This window comes from Cetorhinus maximus, chromosome 19, assembly GCF_964194155.1.
Source record: "Cetorhinus maximus chromosome 19, sCetMax3.hap1.1, whole genome shotgun sequence".
Classification (NCBI taxonomy): domain Eukaryota; kingdom Metazoa; phylum Chordata; class Chondrichthyes; order Lamniformes; family Cetorhinidae; genus Cetorhinus; species Cetorhinus maximus.
The window spans coordinates 81602326-81619068 of NC_135897.1; positions in this window are offsets into that span (position 1 = coordinate 81602326).

A 16743-nucleotide genomic window follows, 5' to 3' on the forward strand; every position below is an offset into this window, starting at 1 on the left:
CCTATACTTATCTTAAAGTCTTTCCCTCTCTCTATAGCACCAGATGTGTGTGGCACAGGAAATGGCCAAGAAATGTCTATTTAATGCAAAGCTATTAACATATTATGTATGTAAATTTTCGAGGATGGATTTGAACTTGCTGACTGGGGCAGGCAATTCCCGTCCCACTCTCGGTAAAAGTCTCCAATGGGAGGACGTGATCTGTGAGTCAAACCGACACGGCTCCTCACAATTTTATTACCCAGCACCCCCTTCCCCTACCACTCCCTCCCAGCTCCAGTGGGCTAGTAACCTTCTGCCCAATGGAATGAATGTCCTCCTTCTGAGCTGCAATACTTAGAGTTGTAACCTGCACAAAGGAAGATCATTGTGGTTGTTGCAGGTTAATAATCTCAGCATTCAAGGCATCATCTCAGGAGTTCCTCAGGGCAATGCCCTAGACTAAGCCATCTTGAGCTGCTCCATCACCTTCCCTCCAATTTAAGGTCAGGAATGGGGATGTTCACTGATGATTGCACAATGGTCAGTACCATTCGCGATTCTTCAGAGGATAAAGCAAATTGCGCCCTCATGCAGCAAGAACTGGACAACATTCCAACTTGGGGCAATAAGTGGCAAGTAACATTCATGGCACAGAAGTGTCAGGCAAAGACAATCTCCAACAAGAGAGAGTCTTACCACCACTCCCCCCACCACCCCCGTGAGCATCCAGCAACAATACCTTCACTGAATTCCCCCCATCAACACACAGGCAAACATTCATACGAACATATGAAATAAGAGCAGAAGTAGGCCATGTGGCCCATGGAACCTACTCTGCCATTCAATAAGATCATGGCTGAACTGTTTGTGTTTCAAGTTCTACATTCCCATCTACCCCTGATAACCTTTGATTCCCTTGCCTAACAAGAATCTATTTACCTTCGTCTTAAAATTATTCAGTGACCCCACTTCCACCACCTTCTGAAGCAGAGAGTTCTAAAGTCGCACAACCCTCTGAGAGAAAAAATTTCCCCTCATCTCGGTCCTATAAGGGTGACCCCTCATTTTAAAGCAGTGCCTCCTAGTCCTGGACTCACCCACAAGAGGAAACATTCTTTCCAAATCCACCTTGTCAAGACCATTTGCGATCTTATATACCTCAATCAAGTCACCCCTCACTCTTCTAAACTCCAGTGGAAACAAGCCCAGTCTGTCCAACCTTTCCTCATAAGAAAACCCACTCATTCCAGGTATCAATCTAATAAACCTCCTCTGAAACACTTCCAACGCATTTACATCCTTAAATAAAGAGTCCAAAATGGCACACAGTATTCGAGATGCCCTGCATAATTGAAGCATAACATTCTTACTTTTATGTTTAATTCCTCTCGTAATAAAGCATTTTATTTAGCATTTCATTAGCTTTCTTGGTTACACGCTGTACCTGCATACTAACATTTTATGGCTCATGCACGAGAACACCTAGATCCCTCTGCATCCTTGAATTCTGCAGTCGTTCTCCATTTAAGTAATACTCTGCTTTTTCATTCTTCCTGCCAAAGTGAACAACTTCACATTTTCCCACTTTATACTCCATCTGCCAGATTTTTGCCCACTCACTCAACTTATCTATATCCATCTGCAACCTCCTTATGTCTTCTTCACAACATACTTTCCTCCCTATCTTTGTGTCATCTGCAAATTTAGCAACCGTGCCTTTGCCCCCCAACCCCTCATCTAAGTCATTGATGCAAATTGTAAAAAGTTGAGACCCCAGCACAGACCTCTGCAGGGCGCCGTTAGTCACATCCTGCCAATCAGACAAACTCATTTATGTATACCCCCTGTTTTCTGCCAACCAACCAATTCTCTATCCAGGCTAACATGTTATCCCCTACACCATGCGCTTTTATTTTTGGCAATAGCCTTTGCTGTGGCACCCTATCAAATGCCTTCTGGAAATCCAAGTACAGTGTGTCTACAGGCTTCCCTTTATCCCAGCACATGTTACTCCTTCAAAAACACTAATAAATTGGTTAAATATGATTTCCCTTTCACAAAACTTTGTGCTGAATTTTCTGTGCCCACTGGCATTGAGCGTGCTCAACAGCATGAGCGGACAATATGGCGAATAGGCCAAAAACCGGATTCCCAACGTCGCGAAACTAGTTTGTGATCATCCACTCAGCTCATCGATGATGGGCCGCATTTTTCATCATTGGATGTCGGGAACTTCATTGTAATATATCTGCATTTCCTTATAAGGCCAGCCCACTGGACTCATCCCCCACGCTGGTTCGTTCACCCACATCGGCATGATTGCATGTGGCTCAGATAATAATACAGAAATTATAACCTTTGAGGTTCTGCTTTTCAATTCAGTACCTAGCTCCTCATATTCTCTATGCTCCTCATTCTACCTATGTCGTTGGTACCTACGTTGTCCAAGACAAGTGTCGCACATGAAACAGATGGACTGCAGCAGTTCAAGAAGGCAGCTCACAATCACCTTCTCAAGGTCAACGAGGGATGGGCAATAAATGCTGGCCTTTCAGCGATGTGCACATCTCACGAATTAAAAACAGAAAACTTCCCTATGCTTTTAAGAAGACGAAAATACCCTGGAAAATTCCTTTCCGGCCTTTTCAAGCAATTGAAACCAGTTTAGAAGATCACATGGACACAGGTGATTTATATGATGTGATCTCAGAACTGGTCCAGCTTCTTGTTGATGGCCAACGTGGAATCAGCACCCACTATACCAGTCAGCAATGTACTCCAGAGGCTCACCACTCTCTGGAAAACACAGAAGCAAACAGCTACTTGTATTTATATTGCATCATTAACATAAGCATCCAAAGGGGCTTTGCCGGAGCATTATAAGACAAAATTTGATACTGATTCTCATAAACAGACATTTGACTAGACAGCCAAACCTTGGTCAAAGAGCTAGGTTGTAAGGACCACTGTAAAGGAGAAGAAAGAGAGGTAGAGAGACTGAGAGGTTTAGGGAGGGGATTTCAGAGCTTAAAGACCAGACAGCTGAAGGCATGGCCTCCAATGATGGAGTGATTGAAATTGGGGATGTGCAAAAGGACAGAGTTTGCAAAGCACAGATATCTTGGGGAGTCATGTGGCTGGGGGAGATTGCAGAGGTAGGGAGGAGTGAGACAGTGGAGTGATTTGAAAATAAGAATGAGAATTTTAAAATCAAGAGGTTGCTTAACCAAGAGCCAATGTAGCTCAGCAAGCACCGGGTGATAGGTGAAAATAGGACTTGGTGCAAAAAAGAACACAGAAGTAGAGTTTTGGATGGCTTCAAGCTTATGGACAGCATAATGTGGGAGACCATTGAGGAGTGCATTGGAATAGTCATGTCAAGAGGTGACAACGGCTTCAATGAGGACTTCAGCAGCACATGGCCTAAGGCAGTGCGGAGCCAGGCAATGTTACAGAGGTGGAAATAGGCAGGATAGATACAATGGAACCAGGTGAGAGCCCACCCAGCTGGATGACACTGATGAGACGTTGGAGAAGGATGGTGTGGTCAACAATGTCAAAGCCTGCGGATAAGCCAAGAAGGGTGAGGAGTGCTGGTTTACCTTTGTCACATAGGCTGTCATTTGTGACTTTAATAAGAGCCATTTCAGTATTGTGTCAATGGCGGCAACCTGATTGGAGGGATTCAAACACGGAGTTATAGGAAGGATTGTCATAGATTAGAGAGGTGGTAACACATTCAAGGACTTTGGAGAGGAAAAGGACATTAGAGATGGGACAGTAGTTTGCAAGGATGGAGAGGTCAAGAGCTTTGTTTTTGAGAAGTGATGATGGCAGATTTAAAGGACAGAGAACAGTTAACAACGTCCGCTAACTTGGGAGCCAGGAAAAGAAATTGAATGGTCAGCAGTTTAGTTGGAGTTGGGTCGAAAGAGCAGACACAAGTCGAATAGACAAGATAAGCTTGGAGAGGGCATGACAGCAAAAAGGAGAGTAACTAGAGAAAGGGGAAACTTTGTAGGAAGTCTGAGTGAGTAAGCTAGGGGAGAGGAGGGAGGTGGCAATGGTGGCTCATCAGATGGTCTCAGTCTTTGTGACATTTCATGAGCTCCTCAAGATTATTATAGGAGGTAAGGGTGGTGGAGACAGGAAAGATGAGTTTAAGAAGGTGGTTTGTAGCAAAGAAAGAGCCGGGGATTATCTTTGCATTCCAGGATAATCCTAGAAAAGTGAGCAATTTTGCCATATGAGACCAGTGGGCCAGCCAGTGGTGAATGGCTAAATCAGCTTCCCCCCATAAACATACAAGTCTGCACCCCTTAGAGTTAAGGAAGCATTGGAGGATGCCATATCAGGGGCAACATCCAGGATGAGAAAGAGCTGTATTTTTACTGGGGACTGGGACATCAAAGGTGGAGATGAAGGTACCGTTGAGCTGATCAATGTTGCATTATTGTGGTGATATAATACCTAATTGCTCATAATGGATTGGGTAAACACATTGTGGGTTCATTTATTAAGACTAGGCACATAAAAACAGTTATACATAGATATAAAGCTTGAAGACATCAGAGCTGTGTGTGTGTGCTCTGCTCAAAGCAAAAGTGAAATTAAGACTGGATCATTTGACACATTTCCCTTCTAGTGATGTCATGCTGCTACCCTTAAAGGCATATTGCAACAATCAATAGCTTTAGAAATGTCAAGGCAAACAGTGGGTCAAAGGCTAGACATTTGGGATTTTGGAAATGCAGTTGTAAGTGGATTTGGAGAATATTTTTTTTCCTGAAGTCAATACAAAGAGAAGTAGAGTTGGGAGGGTGACGCAATATGTGAGTGAAGAGTGATACATGGAAGCGATCATAGATGACCTTATCTGTAATTGATATGGTGGAAGTAATGAAGCCACGTGAGATGGCAAGATCAAGGAGTTGACTGTGAATATGGGTTGGATGTTTACATGGTGGGTGAGATAAAAGGAGGATAGAAGGGCAGGAAACTCAGAGGGGAGGGGATATGAGGAATTGAGGTGGAGGTTGAAATCACCAAGAATGGGAAGTCCCTCAGTGCAGAGCCTGAGGGAGGAAAGCAGCAAAGGTAGAAAGAAAAAAATTACTTGCATTTATATAGTGCCTTTCATGACCACGGGACATCCCAATGAAGTACTTTTGAAGTGTGGTCACTGTTGTACTGTAGGAAACAGGGCCCACTGCAAGCTCCCACAAACAACAATGCGATAATGGCCAGTTAATCTGTTTTTGTAATGTTGATTGAGGGATAAATATTAGTCAGGGCAACAGGGAGAACTCCTTCACTCTTCTTCAGAATAGCGCCGTGGGATCTTTTATATCCACCTGACAGAGCAGACAGGGTCTTGGATTAACATCTCATCTGACCTCTAACCACACCTCTAACCATGCAGTACTCTCTCAGTATAACACTGGAGCTTCAGCCTTGATTTTTAAACTCAACTTCTGGGCTGGGACTTGAGACCACAACATTCTGAGATGAGAATGCTACCAACTGAGCCACAGCGGACACCTGACAATACCCCATTGCAAAGCTTGGTTTGATACTTGGGTGGGTGGTAGAGAATGAGAATTTAAAATGAGAGGTGTTGGAGGGGTGATGGGGAACAAGTTGAGATGCTCAGAGGAGGAGAAAATGCTAGTGGAGTAAGGGGATAGACTATGGTCTGATTTGGTAATAAAAGCCACAGCCCCACTCTGAGGTGGGGAGGCTTTACATAGGGAGAAGGTGCCATCACCCTCAGCCAGGTTTCCATCAAGGTCATAATGTCAATGCAAACATTCATAATAAGCTCATAGATGGTAAGGACCATGTTCATGAGTGAATGAGCATTCTGGGGGTAGGTGCATGTTGTATATTTATCTCAGATCTGTGCCAGAGATGATAATACTTTCTGTGTGTGTACCAGTTTTATTCACAGTGCTTTAAAATGTCTACTCCATGCTTCAACTCCAGCTTCCCGCTCTTTCTACAGCTTTGTTTACTTTTCTCTGAGCCCACACTCAGGCTTCACCAATCAAGCACAGTGAGCATCAATAGTAAACGGACTCACAGCAAACACAGAACAATTGAACACCACATTGTGGAGTGGGGCAAAGATAGCTGATCTGTTGACCAAGTCCACAGCGCCAACACAGTGAGGGTTGAGTTTGATGGGGAGGAGACTGGCAAGATGAGTCCCCAGTGAGCATGCTGAATGGGAAGCTTGATAAGAGATTAGGATGGGGCTGTTGGGGTTACTGCTTTAAGGGTGCCAGCAAACAACACTTAACACCCAGCCTGTTCCCACTTTTGCACAGGTTAAATAGTCTTGAGTGGGGGAAGGTGAGAACTCTGAGGGGGTGGAGGCCACAATTTTCTTTGCGAGATTCAGAGGAGAACCCTTGTTCCACCCAGTCCCAGTAAGGATATTTTCTGATTTACCTTTTCATTTTCCCCATTAGTTTTCCCTGAAACTTCCTGAGAGTGTGGTGGAGGCAGGTTTGATCGAGGTATTCAATAGGGAATTGGATTGCTATCTGAAAAGAAAGAATGTGGAATGTTACAGGGATAAGGCTGGGAAGTGGGGCTAGGTAGAATTCTCTTTCAGAAAGCCAGTGCAGACTTAATGGACCAAATTGCCTCCTTCTTCATTATAAAGATTCTGTGATTAGCTGTTGAATTCTCCAGATTCCCCACCCAGGCCCAGGGTTCCAATACATATATAATAGGGCTCTGATTTGTATTTTTTTTTTATTCGCTCATGGGGCGTGGGTGTCGCTGGCTGGGCCAGCATTTATTGCCCATCCCTAATTGCCCTTGAGAACTGAGTGGCCATTTCAGAGGGCATTTAAGAGTCAGCCACATTGCTGGGGGTCTGGAGTCACATGTAGGCCAGACCAGGTAAGGACGACCAGTTTCCTTCCCTAAAGGACATTAGTGAACCAGATGGGTTTTTACAAAAATTGACAATAGTCGTCATTAGACTTTTAATTCCAGATTTTTCATCAAATTCAAATTTCACCATCTGCCATGGTGGGATTTGAAACCAGGTATAATTCGGTGAAGCTCCCCGCCTGCTTTAGGCTGGTGACTCAACCAGTTAAATAGGAGAGACAGCGTGAGAGAATCGAGCTCCAAGCAGCGAAGGAACCTATGTTTCTTGAATTGGTTTCCACAGGCAGCGACTGAGGTTAAAACCGAGCCCCGAGTATAAAACGCATCACTTGCAAAGGAAAATAATTCTCAGCCCCTTAAACTTAATCACCAGTCCCACACTCTCAGTTGGAAAACCGTACACCCGCGTAACCCTCCCCCACCTCCATTACCTCACCCTCTGCAAAGCTACTCCCTCTGATTCCCTCCTGGGAGCACAGTACCGGTCAATGTAGCCAATCGGACATTTTCTCAAGCATGCATGTCAAAGCGGTCATAGTGTGGTGTAGGCATTCCATAAAAATTCGTTTTGGATCCAGTTTATTATCTCTTTCTTTTTATTTGACCCATTTGTGATGCAGTTATTTTGTAACGCCTTCCCTTTTATCAAATAGACAATTTCAAAAAAGAAAAAAATGCCTAATTTCTTGTGTCTGGTAGGTCCTCGATAAGCTCGAGGCGATGCAGACATTATATTCACTACGAGCAGAAAGCTGTGCATAATTAACAAACATATTATCAGCCTTATACTGTGGACATTCTATAAAATGTAGAAAGTTCTTTGCCTGAAGGCTGCTTTGATTTGTAAGTCTGTTTACAATGGCTAAGATTAGATTAGTTTAATTATTATGAAAAGACTGCTAAGATCTTGCAGCTCAATTATGCAAATAGCGCCAACACTTCACACGAGTAATTTGTTTATTTGAAGATAAATGCATCTGCCACATCATAAAAGAAGGGATGGGTCCTGGCAACATTCAGTCAGGGTTAGATGCTTTAAGGCATATATTTCAAGAGGACTATCAATGGCAAAGCTGCAGGAACAAAAACGTGTAAATCTTAGAAATCCTACTTAATGTTTTATGCTGTAATGAGCATTAAAAGTGATAGTGCCTTCTTTTAGTCAGGTTAGCTACCTGTGTTCTGTTTCAACGTTATTCCAAATAGAATGAATGTAATATTCATGTCAGCGTTCAGTGACTGCCTCACAGAGCTTGGGGAGCTTCATTACAAAGGAAGCTTTGCTGTTCTGAAACAAGACAAGCAGAGAACCATTGGCTGGTGTACAAAGTCTTTGCTTTCAAATTGTTGATCAATTTTATGGATGTTATAAATCAGCAGCCTCATCTTTTAAAAGAATCTCTTTGATTTTTTTTTTATGAACTGTTACAGTGTGAAGCCAGTTGGAATTGAGAGTTCATTTTTCCAATGCACCTTTTGAAGAGCCAGCAGAGGCGATATAGTCCGAATAGCCTCCTTCTGTGCTGCATGATTCTATGAACTGATGGCAAAACATCCAGTGCTCCGACAGTTTGGACTAGGCGCAAGCAAACGGTTTGCACCATGTGGAACTGTCCACCAGGCCGACTGTGATTTTGCTTAACAGTTGTGAAAAATTAGCAGCCAGTGACGATATTATTATTGTGATCCACTAATACTTCTCAAGTAGTTAAGAAGCTACTTAACAGCTACAGGTGTCACAGTTCACAAATGCAGCTGCAAAACATGTGGAGAATGGCTGGATGAAACATGAGGAAAGCCCCAACCCTTTGGTGACTCCTGTCAGCTGCCACTCAGCTTGTAGTACTCTCAATTGGACATCAGAAAGTTGTGGATTCAAAACCCACTCTGGAGACTCGAGCATCTAGGCTGACACTCCAGTGCAGTGCTTGATGTACTCTGTTGTTGCTACCCTTGAAGGATACTGTTTGGATACCATGGCCAGAATTTTGCGTTCCCCCACCAGCAGGTTTTTATGTGGGGGGTGAGGGGTGCGTGAAATTGAAAGGATGGGATTTCCTCAGGGCTCCCACCCACCCCCCCGACCTCACAGCGATTTTACGCTGGGGTGGGCAAGGCCTCGGACAGGAAGCCTGCCCTTGCCCCAGTTGAGGCCGTTAAGAGGCCAATAATAGGCCACTTAAGGGCCGTCTCCTGCCCAGCCTCAATTTGTAGGCTGGTGGAAGGTTGAAGTTGCGTGGGGGAAGCCAGAAAATCAGCGGAGTTAGATCCCAGGCAGTGGGGTTGGGGGTGGGGGAGCCCCCATCAGAAGTCCCCTTCTGAAGTCAGGTGCCCACCCCACCTTATGGCCATGGCCTCCGGACCTCTCTCCAACCCCAGCCTCTCCCTTGAGACTCCGATCGCCCCCTTTGCAACCCACCCCAACCCCCCGGCCTTTCCTACCCTCCCCACCCTGGGACCCTTTAAACTTACCTGGGCCTCTGGTGCCCGGACTTAGTTTCAGGTGTCCTCCATTTTCTCACCCTTCTCCTGAGGCTCTGGTCACTGCAGGGATTGGAGAGCTGCCGGCCAATCAGGTTGGCCAGCAGCTCTCTGAGGTGGGACATCCTCCCGAGTGAGCCACTTAATGCTCATTCAAGCTGGAAGTGGCTGCTGGGCTCCCAGAGTCGGTGGGGGGGTCTCTCAGAGGGCGTGAATATAGACCCTGCCATCCGAAAAATTCAGGCCCGTGAAGCAGTCTTGTGTAAATTTCAAGGAAGTCTTTATTAACAATACTTAACTATGTATATATTTACAGTGGAGGGTGCAGGTATGGAGAGGACTCCATACAAGGTCCCCATCTCTAGACTGGCCTTAGCTCTAGGTCAGATGGCTTCTTACATCACCGTGTGGGCGGTACTGTACACAGTCTCATTTCAACCCTTTAGGAACCAGATCCTCCTACTACAATACTGAGGAACTGCTGCACTTTTGGAGGTATGGTTTTCAAACAATATATGAAGCCAAAGCCTTGTTTGCCCTGTCAGATGGTATAGAAGATCCCATGACCCTATTTGGACGAAGACTAGCAGATTTCTCGCTGGCTGGGATATATCTCTCAATCAACGTCATCAAAGCAACAGATAATTTGATCTTTATCTCACTACTGTTTGTGGTACACAAATTGGCTGCCATGTTTCTTATATTTCGACAGTGACTGCATGGTAAAAGTACACAATTGGTTGTCTAGCACTTTGGTGCATCCTGAGCTCGTGAAAGGTAGCGTATAAACGAAAATTCTTTATTTCTCAGTGAAACGACACAAATAATTATTTGGGGATAAAGGGCAACCCCAGACAGCCAAGCGCTGCAACTTGCAGGCCAATTTACCACCGAAAAAAAATGAACTGCGAGTCCTGAAAGATCCAACAAAAAGACCCAGGAGAAGTTGTACAACTTTGAGAAAGGCACAAAGACGAGGCAGGGCCCTGCTGGATTTTCCTCTGCTATTCAAGCAGAGTTAAGATGAGAGGAAAACTCCCCTGTTCTTCTTCTTCCTTGAAGATGTACAACTCCTCCTGGAGCTCTTGTTAGATATTCCAGGACATGTTATCAAAGGTAAGGTGGAATTACTCACTTACTCGCAGAGATGTATTTTTCTCTACAGACTAAAGCTGTAATTTGCTCCTGAAAATATACATTTGGAGGAAATCTTACAGCTTTGCTCTCTCGATATGTTGCTGCACTCACAAGGCCCACTTATTAGAAAATCACAAAGGAAAGTCAGCGGGCAGAGTGGGACTTTGCATCCACAGGAATGCATGAAAGAAACTTCTTTACCCAGAGGGCGCTTACAATGTGAAGATTTCTGCCAATGGGGAGGTGGAGGCGAAAATAGATCAATTTAAGCTCGATAAGTGCATGAAGAGGAAAGAATGAAAGGATATGTTGATGACACTGGATGAAGAACGATGGGAGGATGTTCTATTTCTGTGCTCTAAATGTTTTGTAATATCTTAATTCTGTGGTAAATCTGGGATGAAATTATAAATTATGTTTTTAGATTGCATGGGAACAGCAGGAAAAAAAAACAAATATTCCTCATGTGACAGACCTTTGAATGCTGTTGACGTATGGTTTATAGGTCGCAATCTGAGCCCCTTTGCAATAAACAATAAAAGGTTAATTTAGTTGCGCCACCATATGATGTAGTTGAACCTTTGCGCTGGGATTAAATACTTAGCTGGTCAATACTCTGCAGTAAAAGCCATTTACTGCACATTATTTTCCCCATAAACTCTGTTTCGTAAATGCGGTGCCAAACTGTAAAAACAAAAACCATTGAATTTGTTGGATGTCTAGCAAGTTTATTGCATGTCAAGTGAATTTATGACACACTATGGGCTTCCTTGTGGTAAAACATATTTTTGTTGGAATTTAATGGAGGGATTAAAGTTATAAAATGAAATGACTGCACACTTGTCATCAGGCATATGCTTGACATCAGACAGCTCAGACCGGGTTGTCCGAACTATGGCTCTTGGGCCATTTACAGCCCTTTAGCCCTGCACTGAGTGTCATGAATCTCAGCCAATTCAGGTTCGCATTGCTCTTGACGGGAATGGGAAGGGTCGCTCTTAATGCTGTAGCTTCACTGGTGGATATATCCGATATCAAAACATCAAGACCTGTTAACATTTGCATCTTGAGATTTATGCAAATGGATTGGAGCAATGCTTCTCCTGCATTGCTGCAGTAACTACACTTCAAAAGTGCCTAATTGACCATAAAGTGCCTTAGGATGTGCAGAAATCGCGAAAGGTCTAGATAATTGCAAATCTTCCTTTTCTTTCCGTAAGCATTTAGCCCTCAAGATGCCAAGGTAGATAGGCAGGCGATGCAAATGGCTTGAATTTTACCCTCGGGAAGCGCCCGGTGTAAAACCTGCTCCTGGCTGGAATCGCGCTGTCAATGCGATACTAAGCTGGGTGACCAATTAAGGCCCGTCCAGCATGAAACGCCACTACTGGTTGGTTTCTCCGTGCGTGGGGGGGTGGGAACGTGTTGGGTGCCGATGGGGTGTTCAAAAATGGAAGAGGCAGCTCCCTGAAGGCTGCCAGGAGTTGTGGGGGAGGCTGAGGGAGCTGTCTGGAAACTGCCTGTAAAATGTCCTGGTGTGCAGTCATGGCTTCAGCACCTGGTGGCCACGGAAGGTGGGAGGGTAAGTCAGGTGGGCACTCTGCCCCCCACTTCTCAGATGAGTACTTGGGAATGCTGGTTGAGGAGGTCACTGCCAGGCGGCATTATTCTAATGCCCAGGAGCAGGAAGAGAAGGCCGCCCCACCTGACCAAAAAGGCTTGGACAGAAGTCGCCGCCCTGGTCAGTGGGCATGACATGGTGCGCCGCACGTGGCTTCAGTGCCGCAAAAGGTTCAATGATCTGCTGCAGTCAGCAAGGGTAAGTGCAGAAATGGCATGAATCTGTGCAGAGAACTTTAGTCGGGTGCCCGTTGCTCGGAACGTTCAGGGGTCTAAGAATGTATATGCCAACTGGCACTGAAGCCTGTCCTGCCAAGGCTGGGATGTCAGCATGACTGGCCTCAGTGCATTGCAGGATGAGATGTGCCAGAGGGACATGGCCCACCTAATGCCCAGGTGGAGGGGGCAGGAGTACCAGAAAAGGGCCTTCAGGGAGATGGAGCAATAAAGAGGCCTTCTATTTTCCCCTGTCAGGAGAAGAGCAGTCATAACGCTGCAGAGCGCCGCAGAACGGGTGGAAGAGTGCCAAATCTGTAGATCCTCACTGAGCACGAAAGTGATGCGCTGGAGCTGGAATGTCACTAACCAGCTCCCTCCTCTGGTCGCAGTGAGTGGGGGTCTCGGGTAAGAGTGCAAGTAACAGATCCGCGTACGGTTGGTACTGGAAACATGATGGGCTCCTCTCATCAGAAACTGAACTATCGTAACCAGGGAGCCTATTGAAGCTCCAATGCAGATGGCACCAGGCAGCAGGTGCCCACTGTCTCCTCACCCCGCCCAGCATGCATTGTGACTTTGATGATTGAATGCTTTTGCCTTCCTCCCACAGATGCTCCATCCACAGGAGCCACCGGTGACCCCGAGGACCCCCCATTGAGCTCAGAGGAAGACATCACACCTGCATCAGCGTCACTCTGTCTCTCTGAACCAGGCACCAGCGCAGATGGTCACACATCAATGGGCATTAGTAGTTCTTCAGCTCCGTGGGGTAATGCATAGCGGTGAGGGCACATCTCACTCGCTTGAGGAGCTGGCAGAGGCAGAGAGGTCCCAGGGAGCTCACAGTGGGAGCACAGCTGGAGACCAGGACCATGCTACGTCCGAGGAAGATGACGAGCTTCTGGAGTCGTCCATCAGGCAGCAGATGCTGGATGTCCAGCGGGATGCGTGGGGAGAACTGGTGGAGATCCATGAGGGTCTGCGTGCCATGGTCTCCAGCATGGAGCAGTCCATGTGGAGCATGAGTTCTGCATTGATCCTTAACACCGAGAGCACAGCCTCCTCCATTGAGAGACTGGCGACTCTCATGGAGAGGCAGCTTCAGGAGCAGAATCAGTTCCCGGGTGTTATGCTCTTCAATTGGGTCGCTTTTCTCATGAACGCAGTTGCACGCCTATCTAACAGCTGGTGAGTTGGCAACAATATACTGCAGACACAGAGACCAATATAAGATGAAGCACATACTGTTTATTTACACAGATAACAGAAAACTAACAGGATGTGTGCTTCTCCAACCAGACCCTTAACATTGTAGCCCGCACTACACAGCAATTGGGTCATACAGTCACATGGTCATCCCACTCACATTCTCTTAAAGGTGTATTGCACCTCAGATTGCCACATTAGGGTTGCACTTGGATGTGCATGCCCTCACACAGGCAGTGACTTCAGGAGGTCACTGTCAGTATGAGAGATGGATGAAGCGCCTAGTCTCACTGCCGGGTGTCCATCCATCAATGGTGAGCAGGGATGTGCAAACGCACTTCACGCTGATGGATGAGCTGCCTGTCATCTCTGCAGGCTCCTGTCAGGGTGCTGGAGATGAGGGCACCAGCTCTCCGCCCCTCTGCCAGTGGAGATGCCGCGACGACTGAGGAGTGCCAAACCTTGGCGCTGGATGCACTCTCCCGTGGCCAGAGGACGACTGCCAAGGCCACCAGGGTCACCAGGACAGCAGAGTCAAGCTGTCCCCAATGCCACTTTCAGTGAGGGGGGCACCAAGACGCAGCACCCACAGATGTAAGTTGAAGGCACCTTAAGCACAACAGAGGCATGTCACGGGTAACATTATTTGCGTCAATTATTTTGACATTTGTGTTAGGGTTGGACACTTTGTTTGTTCTCTGTTTGTTCATGTGAAGTGCCATAAACATTTATTTTCTTAAATGGGCTGAGTTGGCTGGGTGGTTTGAATTGGTGCTGATGTAGCACAGACTTGTAAAAGTCTGGCATTGTGTGGTGTCGGTGTACTGGGTTGGGTTCACATTTATTGATTGTTAGCATAGGAGACAGTGCCATTGGCTTGATGAGGCATCGATGCCTTGGGTGCCTAGCAGAAGATTCGCTGCATCAAAGCATCCCTGGTGTCCCTGCCTCCATGAGGGTTCCTGTCCTCTGCCTCAAGGTCCTCACCCTGCGCCTCCCCAGGATCTTCCTCTGAGCCATCACTTGAGTCATTCACCTTGGCCTGTGGAGCTGCCTCCCTTTCCTCAGCCTCTAGCGGGTCTCCAGTTGACTGAGCCAAGCTGCGCAGGGTGCAGCATGTGACGACTATGAGGGAGACACGCTCTGGAGGATACTGCAATGCTTCCCCTGACCGGTCCAGGCATCTGAAGCCCATCTTCAGCAGCCCAATGGTCCTCTCCACCACCGCCCTTGTGGAGGTATGACTCCTGTTGTATCTCTCCTCGGCCTCAGTTCTTGAGTGACAGAGTGGGGTCATCAGCCACCTCTTCAAGGTCACCCAGGAGCCATCCATCCACTTATGCAGGAGCCACAAACAGCCTTAGTATCCATGAGTGCCGCAAGATGTAAGCATCGTGTGAGCTCCCAGGGTAATGGGCACAAACATGGAGAATCTGTGTCGTGTGGTCACAGACAATTTGAACATTCATTGAGTGGAACCACTTTCTGTTTACGAAAGCTCCAGGCTCACCTGTTGGCACCTTGATGGCCATGTGAGTGCAATCTATTACACCCTGGAGATGGGGGAACCCAGCCATCGCAGTGAAGCCTCACGCTCTTTCCAGCACCAACTGAGCCTATGCCTCTCCTGTTAAAGGTCTGTGGTTACAGGGAGAACAGGTTTGGGAGTTGAATACCCAAGGGTACTCAGTGTTTCGGAAGGATAGGCAGGAAAGAAAAGGAGGTGGTGTAGCTTTGTTAGTAAAGGAAGAGATCAGTGCTATAGTGAGGAATGATATAGGCACTGGAGAGCAAGACGTAGTGTTAGTCTGGATAGAAATAAGAAATAGCAAGGGAAAGAAGTCCCTGGTGAGAGTAATCTATAGGTCCCCAAACAGTAGTTCAGCAGTAGGGCACAGTATAAACCAGGAAATACTGGGAGCATGTAAGAAAGGCACGGCAATAATCATGGGTGATTTTAATATGCATATAGACTGGACTAATCAAATTGGCAAGGGTAGCCTTAAGGGATAGTTCATAGAGTGTATTAGAGATTGTTTCTTGGAGTAATATGTTGTGGAAACAACCAGGGAGCAGGCTATTCTGGATTTGGTTTTGTGTAATGAAATGGGATTAATTAATGATCTCATAGTAAAGGATCCTCTAGGGAAGAGTGATCATAGCATGATAGAATTTCAAGTTCAGTTTGAGAGCAAGAAACTTGAGTCCCATACTAGTGTTTGGAGTTAAACAAAGGTAACTACATAGGTATGAGGGCAGATTTGGCCCTAGTAGACTGGGCAGGAAGACTACAAGGTAGGATAGTTGATGAACAGTGGCAGATATTTAAGGAGATATTCAATTTCTCCCAAGTAAAATATATCCCAATGAGGAAGAAAGATGGTAAGAGGGGGAAAAGGCATCCATGGCTAAGCAAGGAAGTTAAAGATAACTTAAAGACAAAAACTAAGGCATACCAAATTGCAAAGGTCAGTGGCAGGCTGGAAGATTGGGAAACTTTTAAAGATCAACAAAGGGTTACTAAAAAAATAATAAAAAGAGCAATGGTAAATTATGAAAGAAAACTAGCGCAAAATGTAAAAACTGATAGCAAAAGCTTCTACAAGTATATAAAAGGAAAGGGAGTAGCTAGAGTGAATGTTGGTCCCTTGGAGGACGAGACTGGGGAGTTAATAGTGGGGATTGCAGAAATGGCAGTGATGTTTAATCAATATTTTGCCTCAGTTTTCACAGTGGAGAACACTAGTACCACCCCAATGGTAACAAGTAGTGCAGAGGATATTGAGAAGGAGGAATTTAGAACAATCACCATCACTAGCGAAAAAGTACTGAGCAAACTATTGGGATTAAAGGGTGACAAGTCCCCAGGACCTGATGGCCTACATCCCAGGGTCTTAAAGGAAGTGGCAGCAGAGATAGTGGATGCATTGGCTATAATATTCCAAAATTCCCTGGATTCTGGAAAGGTTCCAGTGGATTGGAAAAATGCTAATATAATGCCCTTATTCAAAAAGTGGGAGGAGGCAGAAAGTAGGAAACTATAGACCAGTTAGTTTAACGTCTGTCATTGGGAAATTGTTGGGATCCTTTATTAAGGAAGTAGTAATGGGGCATTTGGAAAGTCAAAATGCAATCCATCAGAGTCAGCATGGTTTTATGAAGAGTAAATCATGTTTGACTAATTTGCTAGGT